The sequence below is a fragment of the Salvia miltiorrhiza genome, chromosome 2, assembly GCF_028751815.1.
Source record: "Salvia miltiorrhiza cultivar Shanhuang (shh) chromosome 2, IMPLAD_Smil_shh, whole genome shotgun sequence".
Taxonomy (NCBI): Eukaryota; Viridiplantae; Streptophyta; class Magnoliopsida; order Lamiales; family Lamiaceae; genus Salvia; species Salvia miltiorrhiza.
In genome coordinates, this window is record NC_080388.1 from 59,844,074 (window position 1) to 59,853,582 (window position 9,509).

The 9,509-nt window shown below is 36.2% G+C and overlaps 1 pseudogene; it reads left to right on the top strand.

The window, feature by feature from the left end:
- The first annotated feature begins 311 nt into the window (after nucleotides 1–311).
- LOC131010766 (uncharacterized) lies at nucleotides 312–1,559 on the top strand (annotated as a pseudogene).
- Nucleotides 1,560–9,509: the final 7,950 nt, after the last annotated feature.

Here is a 9,509-nt window from a genome sequence, read left to right on the forward strand (position 1 = left end):
TAGCTTATATTTGAAGAAAAATATAAAGCGGCACCGGTTAGAGCACTCCCAGCAGATCACCTAAATGCATCACTAACTCTAAATTTAGGCTAAAACAATTGAAAATGAGATAAAAAATGCATCCAGCAGATCCCCTAAATTGGATGGGGCCCACAAAAAATTTTACACCCACCTAAATTCAATCTTAAATTTACACCCACCCTAAATTTATTTTAAGCTTATAATTAGTAGGGCCCACACATAATTATTATTTTTATGTAGAATATAGGAGATCTGGTGTATATATTTATAAAATCGAGATCCTAAAATTAAGGGTAAATATCATATTAAACCTTGAACTATTTCCATTTTATCAAAAATACCCTGAAAGTTTTAAAATGCTCTCTAAACCCTCAAAGTATTAAAGTTTTATCAAATATATCCCGCATTTATTTTTCGATCACCAGAAATATGACGTGGCTCGCCGGATGACACCGTGTAATTTAAATTCTATTTTTTTTAATCCATATCATTTTATATTCTATTTTTTAAGCCATGTCATCCTGCTCTCCATCTCACTCTCTGCGTTTTCTCCCCCTTTCTCTACCGTATCTGTCTCTCCCTGTCCAAAGCTCTCTCTCTCTTCTTACCTTCAAAATTCCACTGCAATCAAACACATCCAATCAAAGGTCCAACTGAAAATCACAAAATCAGAAGCCACCATTTCTCCCAACTACTGCCGAGATCCAGGTCGCCGCCGCCCTCTACTGCCGAGATCCAGGTCGCCGCCGCCGATTGACCATGGCGGAGAAGGCGGCGCGTGCCTTCGGCGGAGATCTGGGCAACGCCAAGTTCAATTTCCCCAACAATCCGCCCAAGATCGAGATCCAGGTCGCCGATGCCCGCTTTGCCCATGCGTCCACCGGCGCCGAGACCTCGGTCGACGATCTCGACTCCCAGTCGAACTCGCTCTCATCGTCGGAGGCGCTGCAGCACGCTGAGTCGCCGTGCCCGTCGGTCTCCGAAAGGTTGCAGACGACGGCAGGGGTTCGCTGCTGCTCGCCGGAAGTCAAAGGAGGTAGAGTCGAGGGAGAGAATCGTGGCCACAATTTGGGGCCTAGGGTTTCAGGCGGCGCTGCTGCTTGATATACAAGCGGCGACGACTGAAATTAGGGCTCGCCGGCCGCTGCAGTCGCCGAGAATTGAGGGCGAGGCAACAGCGGCGGCCAGCCGCTGCTGTCAGCCGGACGTTTGAGAAGGCGGTGGCTGTGCGTGTGTAGGGTGAAAAAGGGAAGATGGAGATAGATAAAGGGTGAGAGGTGAGAGTCGTGGGTGGCCGGAGAGGCGGCAACCTTCACCGGGGAGTGAGGAGGCGCTGCCGCCAGTCTGTGTCGGCAAGTGTGTGTGTATGTTGTTGTGTTTGACTGCGTGTGTATGTGTGTGTTTGTGGAAGAAGGATATTACTAAGAACAAAGAGAGAGAGAGACGGTAGAGAGGAGGAGAGGAAACGTTGAGAGAGAGACTGAGTGGATGACATGGATTTAAAAAAATGACATGGATTAAAAAAAATAAAATTTAAATTACACGGTGTCATACGACGAGCCACGTCATATTTCTGGTGACCGGAAAATAAATGCGGGATATATTTGATAAAACTTTAATACTTTGAGGGTTTAGAGAGCATTTTAAAACTTTCAGGGTATTTTTGATAAAATGGAAATAGTTTAAGGTTTAATATGATATTTACCCTAAAATTAAATAGGGAAGCTTTAGGAAAGAATATAAGAGCATAATTTTGGGATTTCTGCTGGGAGTGCTCGTAGTAACCTCTGGGAGACTCTTTTTACTTATATGTGGGTATATGCTGGAGGGAATAGCCAAAGAATTTCTTGGAATAGCATGCTGAAGCCGAATCTAGATTGGTATTTGGCCTCCCCTGTGAATTGTGATTCAAAATAGCCATTCATTACCCTGCTGAAGCATGTAAGACTTTAAGGTGGCAAAATATGGTTATGTTGTACTCCAATTTTTGAAATTTTTTGTCAGCAGTCTCATCTTTTTATTTAGGATTTGATTTACTATATATGTTTTCGTGTTATAGACACATATTGAGCTTGAAGGAAAATATATTTTTAAAATATGTTATGTTATTTATTTTATTTTGAGGGAAATAATTATATTAATCAAGAAGAAATCAAGGAAAACAATTGCTTAGGTTCCAGCGATCGCTGGGTTGCTCTGGTTCCAACGGTAGCTGGGCTCCAGCCGGCGCTGATATACTGCCTTCCTAATTTCTATCAAGTCGATGAAATTGCATGAAAATAAAAAAAATAAAAAAAGTCAGCCAAACTCTGTATAGAATTTATGAATTTCCTAAATCCACGAAAATCCATGAACTTTTTAAAGTCCAAAACAAAATCCACGAAAATCCATGAACTTTTTAAAGTCCAAAACAATCCAACAAAATCCCAAACCAGTACACCCCCTTAGTCGAAATCAAGAGAAATTTTAGATGAAATAGGACACGAAAAATAATTGGTTGCTTGTCATGTTTTAGATGTTACTAGCGTATTCGTGTAATGCACGAAATGATTTTTATATTTACATATAAAATCGATTTAACTCAATTATCATATTTATAAATATAATAAAATATATAATTTTAACTGAATATAATTGAGTTTAATATAAATAATAATAATTCACAATAATAAAAACATTATGAAAAAGCAAAAAAAAAATAGAAAATAAAACAAGTTACAAGAAAAAAATAAAAATGAAATTAAAAATAAAAAAGAATAAAAAAAATATACTATCTATTAAAAAAATATGAGAGGAAAAGAATTTCGTTAAGTTTTAATCTTTAAATAAATATAACTCTTATTGTGATCTTTAATTTGGTATGCATATTACATATTTTATAATTAGACGAATTTCATTGTTTTAGAAATAAAAATAAAAAACAAAAAACAAAAAACAAAAAACAAAAAAAGAAGAAGATAAAAATTGAAAGAATTTAGTGCCCCAAATTACCAACAAAGTAAAACTGTGTAAAGAAAAGAGTAATGTTGGATGCAATGTTATCAACAGAATGTTAATAACATTGTAACCAACATGCAGCGGAAAGTAATAACACACAGAAATACTTTTTTCACGGATTATAAATAACCCGTGAGTGCCTCATGGCTAAATTCACTATGATCATCAACAATACAAAGTACAAATTTAGATCTCTCTGGTAATTTATCTTTACAGATTGGTTGCCTAAGATAAATCTACTTATCTAGAATCTGCACTAAAGTGTTGAATCAACACAGAAAACCAAAACAGTCGAATAACAAATGTTACTCGAACAAAGCAGTCTGCTACGCTCCAATGTCCTCGCACTTCGACTCTTGCCCTTGACCTCCCGTCAATACAGAGTAAGCCTTTACAGATTGGCTGCCTAAGACTCCTCCGTCAAAGCAAGGTTTGAAGAACTGGTGTCATGTTTGCAGCAAGACAAAAGTGACGAGTTGATTGTGAACGAATGTTAGGTCGGTGAAAACGCACTCCCAAAACGTAAGGATGAATGAGGCTTCTTGCTGCTTTTATAGACCTTCATGTCGTGGTTAGTTTCCTCCACTTCCCACTTCCAGAAGCTTCCAATAACCGCTGCAATCCACCTCCGAAAACTGCCAGTCGACCAGTCTGGAATGTTGGTTGAGAGATCATGGGTCCTGAAAAGTAGGAACTAACAGCCCACCACTTTGGACCATGATAAACCACCTTTCCACTTATTAAAAACGTGGTCAACAAGCATAAAACCTTTATTCCACAACCAAAGAATAATAAAACGTGAAAGGAAGGTAAAGATTAAATATATACAATTACCAATGGAGAGTCAAAGTATGGAGTCAAGGCAGACTCCGGAATGTTGGTTGAAACCCAGAAATGTTGACACCATGAATGTTATCAACATTCCACCCAACATTGAAAGCACGAATGTTATCAACATTTGTCCCAACATTGTCGGAGTCAACATTGACTCTAACAGGAAAATAAAAAGAAAAAATATAATTCATAAATAAACCTTCAATTATATTACTCCTTTCGTCCTACTAAACAAGTTTCACTTTTTGTCGGCACACAGATTATAGGGCACACAACTTTTCATGAGTTAAATTTTGCCTATATAAAAATGAGCCATATATCTTTAATGAGACAACCCTAAATGAAAAACGAGCTATTTTTAGTGGGTTACCTTTTTGAAATTGTTACTCAATTTTGAAATTAATTTCAAATTGAAAGTTACCTTTTTAAGACAAGAACTTAATTGCGCTACCATATCAATTTTACCCTAATAATTTCAACGGTTAATATTGCGTTTGTCCTAATTTTTGACAATTTTCTCAATTTTATCATAATATCAATTTTACCTTAATCATTTTAATGTGTATCAATTGTATCCTTGGGACAATGTAGATACTTTTTTTAAAACCAAAATTAATTGATGATTTATAAAGTTCATGGTCTAGATTGTCGGATCATATATTTACAACGTAGTTAAGGTGGAAAATTCATAAAACAGACGTCCAACAATAATAACTTAAAACATAAGCGGATATCTCAAACCAATAACTTTAAAAGTCTTTAAGTAATTTTGAGTTTCAAAAATCTCTAACTCACTATATTATTACGATAATATAATTGATACATATTGAAAAGATTAGGATAAATTGATAATTTTTGAAAGTTGAGATATGAATAAAATAAGTCTCAAATGTTGAAAACAAAAGTATATTAGGTCTCCCCCCTAAAAAAAGTAATATTAACTCAAAAAAAAAAATTATACTAGTATTTTTTTACAAGTTATATTTAACATTCATATATATTTACATGTATCTTGTTAGCTAGAGTAAATTATTACTCTATTATGTTGTCATTATGTAGACAAATGATAGTATTCGCATATGTATTTCACATAGTTAGTACAATATCTTTCATAGTACTAAGTGACAATTGAGACATTCAAGAGCCTTCAAACTTGCATTTTAGTAGATATCTTGAAGTTATCTTATGCATGTTTTATGGATAAACATGACTTCGAATCTACAGATTTTATGGAGTATTATTTGTTAGTAAAAAAATGGAGGTAGGTAGCCACCTACCACCTCCACCATTTGCCACCTACCACCATGAATTTGCCTATAAATACCTTCTTCCACAACATTGCAAAGACACACCAAACACAACTATCAAAGCAGATAGCTAGAGAGATAGAGAGATAGAGAGAAAATCTTGTGAGAGAAAACTTCAGTGTGGAAGTTATACACGAGTGATAAAAGTGAGTTGAGAGATAGCCTCTGCGTAGGCAGATACAAAATACAGTGTGGTATTGTTGTACTCCTCCTTTTGTGAGATTCTCTAATATATTGGGGTGGGTCCGTGGACGTAGGCAGTTTGGCCGAACCACGTTAAATATCGGTGTCATTATTTTTCCCGTCTTAGATAATTTATATCTTTGATATTGCTTTCGATTTGATAATGGGCGGAATTATTTGTGTATATTTCCCAACAACTGGTATCAGAGCCACGTTTGTGGCGGTCTGATAATTTTCTTGTGCTGTTACTATTCATCATGAATAGTAATTTCGTTGTGAACAGTGATTGTTCTTTTGTAATTCTTAGTATGCTCTGTGGTTGCAGTAATTACTGAACCTCCACATCAGAAAAGAATTACTTTGAGAAAATTATCTTGTTTATCAATTGGGAGCAGTTACGATGGGCGACGGAAAGATTACGATTGAGAAGTTCGATGGTACGGATTTCGGTTTCTGGAAGATGCAGATCGAGGATTATCTTTATGGAAAAGATCTACATCAGCCCCTCAAAGAAAAACCAGATAAGATGGATCCGGACGAGTGGGAACTGCTGGACAGAAAGGCGATGAGTGCAATACGTTTATCGCTGTCCAGGAACGTTGCCTACCACACGACTGGAGCAAAGTCAACAAAGGAGATGTTGGCGATTCTGGCGGAGATGTACCAGAAACCATCAACTGCAAACAAAGTACATTTGATGAGTGATCACTATTTTATTAGCAACAAAAATACCGCAACTAACACGGTGTAATCGTAGTATAAACAGCAATCGGATATCGTATCCACAGGGACTGTAAAACGAAATGACTCTATCTATTTCCTACACAGACTCTCACAGTATGCAAGTAAAACGAAATTGAAAGAGATTTAAATACTTATACTAAAACGCAACTAGCAATAATTAAAAGCACGTAGGAAAATTCGAATATTAAAAAGCAACTGATCCTAGGGTAGTAAATTCATTAACTAAATCTATGCAATTAATCTATTAATCCTATGTACCAGTTTAATCCAGTTATGATGAGAGATCACTAAATTAATCAATTACTCTCGCTAGAGCAGCAACGATCGTAGATTAGTAAATTATCTATCTCCGTTAGGTCTCAAGAAAATCTACTAACTCCCAATAGCTCCTAAGAATAGCTCCCTATGATCCACCTATCTCCGCTAGGTCTCAAGGTTAAAATCATATCATACATTCCTGAATCCGCTAAACAGTTATCTCCGCTAGGTCTCAAACCTAATAGCTAAACATGTAAACTATTGATCAGATAATTCACAAGAAATTAAGCACCAGGAATTATGAATCATAAACTGGAAGGCACAAAAGTATTAACAAATAAATCACATAAATTCAATCAACTATTTACAAACCCTAGAATCAGTTAAACGAAACTAGCCAGACATAATAAAAGAAAGCATAAACATAATTAAATTGAACGCAATTGTAAAAACTAAATTAAATAAAAACTGAATGAAAACTATTGTAGCGACTTGAATCTTCAATCTTGTGGAAATCCAATCCAAGCAGTAAAAACTGGAAAGAAATAAATTCTAAAGCTATGAAATTGAAAAATAAAAGTTTGGAACTGAAAAAGTAAAGCTGGGGACTGAAGAGGAACCCTAGATAGGTCAAAAGAAGACCTATTTATAGTGTCAAGGTAAAATACAGTGTTTGAAACCCAGAAGAACTCCAAAAACGCGCAAAACTGAAAAATCCGGGTAGCCGGCGACCTGTCCGGCGACCCATCCGGCGGTCGCCGGCCTAAGCACAAAAATCCTTCATCTGGCGGCGATCGCCGCGTCTTTTCCAACGTTCCAGAAGATCCGGCGACCCAGGCGGCGGTCGCCGGTCAGGTCGCCGGAAATCCTTCTTCGGGCGGTGGTCAACGGTGTTTGACCGCCGGATTCTGACTGCTGCGCGCGATGTTTTCGTTTCGGCCATAACTTTCTCGTCCGAACTCGGATTTTCGATCCGTTTGCGCTCACGAACTCGTATCGAGACGATCTACAACTTGTATTGCAGCACAGTTTTCCAAATTCGAACTCAATAAACCTGAAATTTCCTTCAAAGTTCGAGTAAGAATCATGTTTCAAAAGATAAAGCAAATTAAGCACAAAACAATCATCCAACACTTAGTTTCCTATAAAATTGACATCATATGAACACTAAAACCATGGAAACATGAGTGTTATCAACTCCCCCAAACTTAAGCCATTGTTCGTCCTCGAATAATGAGAAGAACACAAACAATAACACGAATGGGTAAGAACTCTAGCTCATAGATGTCTCCGAAAAATAAAGAATAATGGAATTCTCAAATCTTCAATAATCAAGCACAAAATTCACCAATAAACACAACCTATAGCAAAATCAACCTTGACATTCCAAACAATTGAATCTCACAAGGTATGTGTATCACTCAACTCTCAATTTGATGGAATATATAGGACGTGTATGCTCTCATCGAATTCAATGCAATATAGATCACTTACCATAAGCTTGCCAATCGTCTACAATCTCCATCGCTAAAAGTGTGCCAAGACTAAGATCAAATAGGTCTTTATTTTTTGGTTATAATGCAGGGACATTGGTTAAGGTAGGGAAATATAGGCTAAGTGACTCAAATAGATCAAGAACACCAACCTTATAGCTTCACAATCAAGCATGGAATAAATTCCATCTTCCTCCCAACTATATCATCATAATCAACAAAACTCAAGGGATTTAATCATCACAAAACAGAACTAAACACTCTTTTATGCTCTCCATTTATTTCCAACAAACAAAGTCGATTTTCTAACAAATTTCTCTATATACACTCGACTTCACACTTTTTTTCTTTTTCTTTTTCTTTTTCTTTTTTTTCTTCTTCTTTTTTTTTTCAACAAATTTTTTTTTTCTTTTCTTTCCACAACTTTTCTAGAGCTCATAAGAGTAAATAGTAATACAATATCATCCCTTCTTTTTCACAACCCACTATGAATATTCACCACACAAAGATTCCCATATACTTCATCACCCCCTATCATCCGGCTAAAGAATAAAAGCTAAATAGGCTCAAAGTGGATAACAAAGGATAAAATTTTCAAGGACAGTGTTTGGGAAAAATTGTGGCTAACAAAAGATGGCCTAAAATCATCTCATAATCCTGGGCACAACAGCAACCTCGACACAGAAACCATGGCAAGTTCTAGAAGATCACCACATGCAATGACAAAACTCACAACAAAGAATAAACTGTGTATGATAAACAGTTATGGCTCAAATCCTCACAGGTTTATTCAACGTCCAAAAGTCAAGGTTAAAATCACTCTAGAATTATGCAAATTAGTTCCAATTATACTTAAATCATCAAAGAAAATCAAACTCCAAAATTTTTTTTTCACAGAAATCATCATTGGCATCTCACCAGAAATCTAATGGAGCAATAATCATCTAAAAAACAATCACACACCACCAACCAAGCAGGATAAAACAATAAAGCTAACAAAAAGATAAAAGTGATACACATATCTACTCTCACCAGAAATCATCATTGGCATCTCACCAGAAATCTAATGGAGCAATAATCACAGAAATCATCATTGGCATCTCACCAGAAATCACTATAGGTTGATCACTATTTTATTAGCAACAAAAATACCGCAACTAACACGGTGTAATCGTAGTATAAACAGCAATCGGATATCGTATCCACAGGGACTGTAAAACGAAATGACTCTATCTATTTCCTACACAGACTCTCACAGTATGCAAGTAAAACGAAATTGAAAGAGATTTAAATACTTATACTAAAACGCAACTAGCAATAATTAAAAGCACGTAGGAAAATTCGAATATTAAAAAGCAACTGATCCTAGGGTAGTAAATTCATTAACTAAATCTATGCAATTAATCTATTAATCCTATGTACCAGTTTAATCCAGTTATGATGAGAGATCACTAAATTAATCAATTACTCTCGCTAGAGCAGCAACGATCGTAGATTAGTAAATTATCTATCTCCGTTAGGTCTCAAGAAAATCTACTAACTCCCAATAGCTCCTAAGAATAGCTCCCTATGATCCACCTATCTCCGCTAGGTCTCAAGGTTAAAATCATATCATACATTCCTGAATCCGCTAAACAGTTATCTCCGCTAGGTCTCAAACCTAATAGCTAAA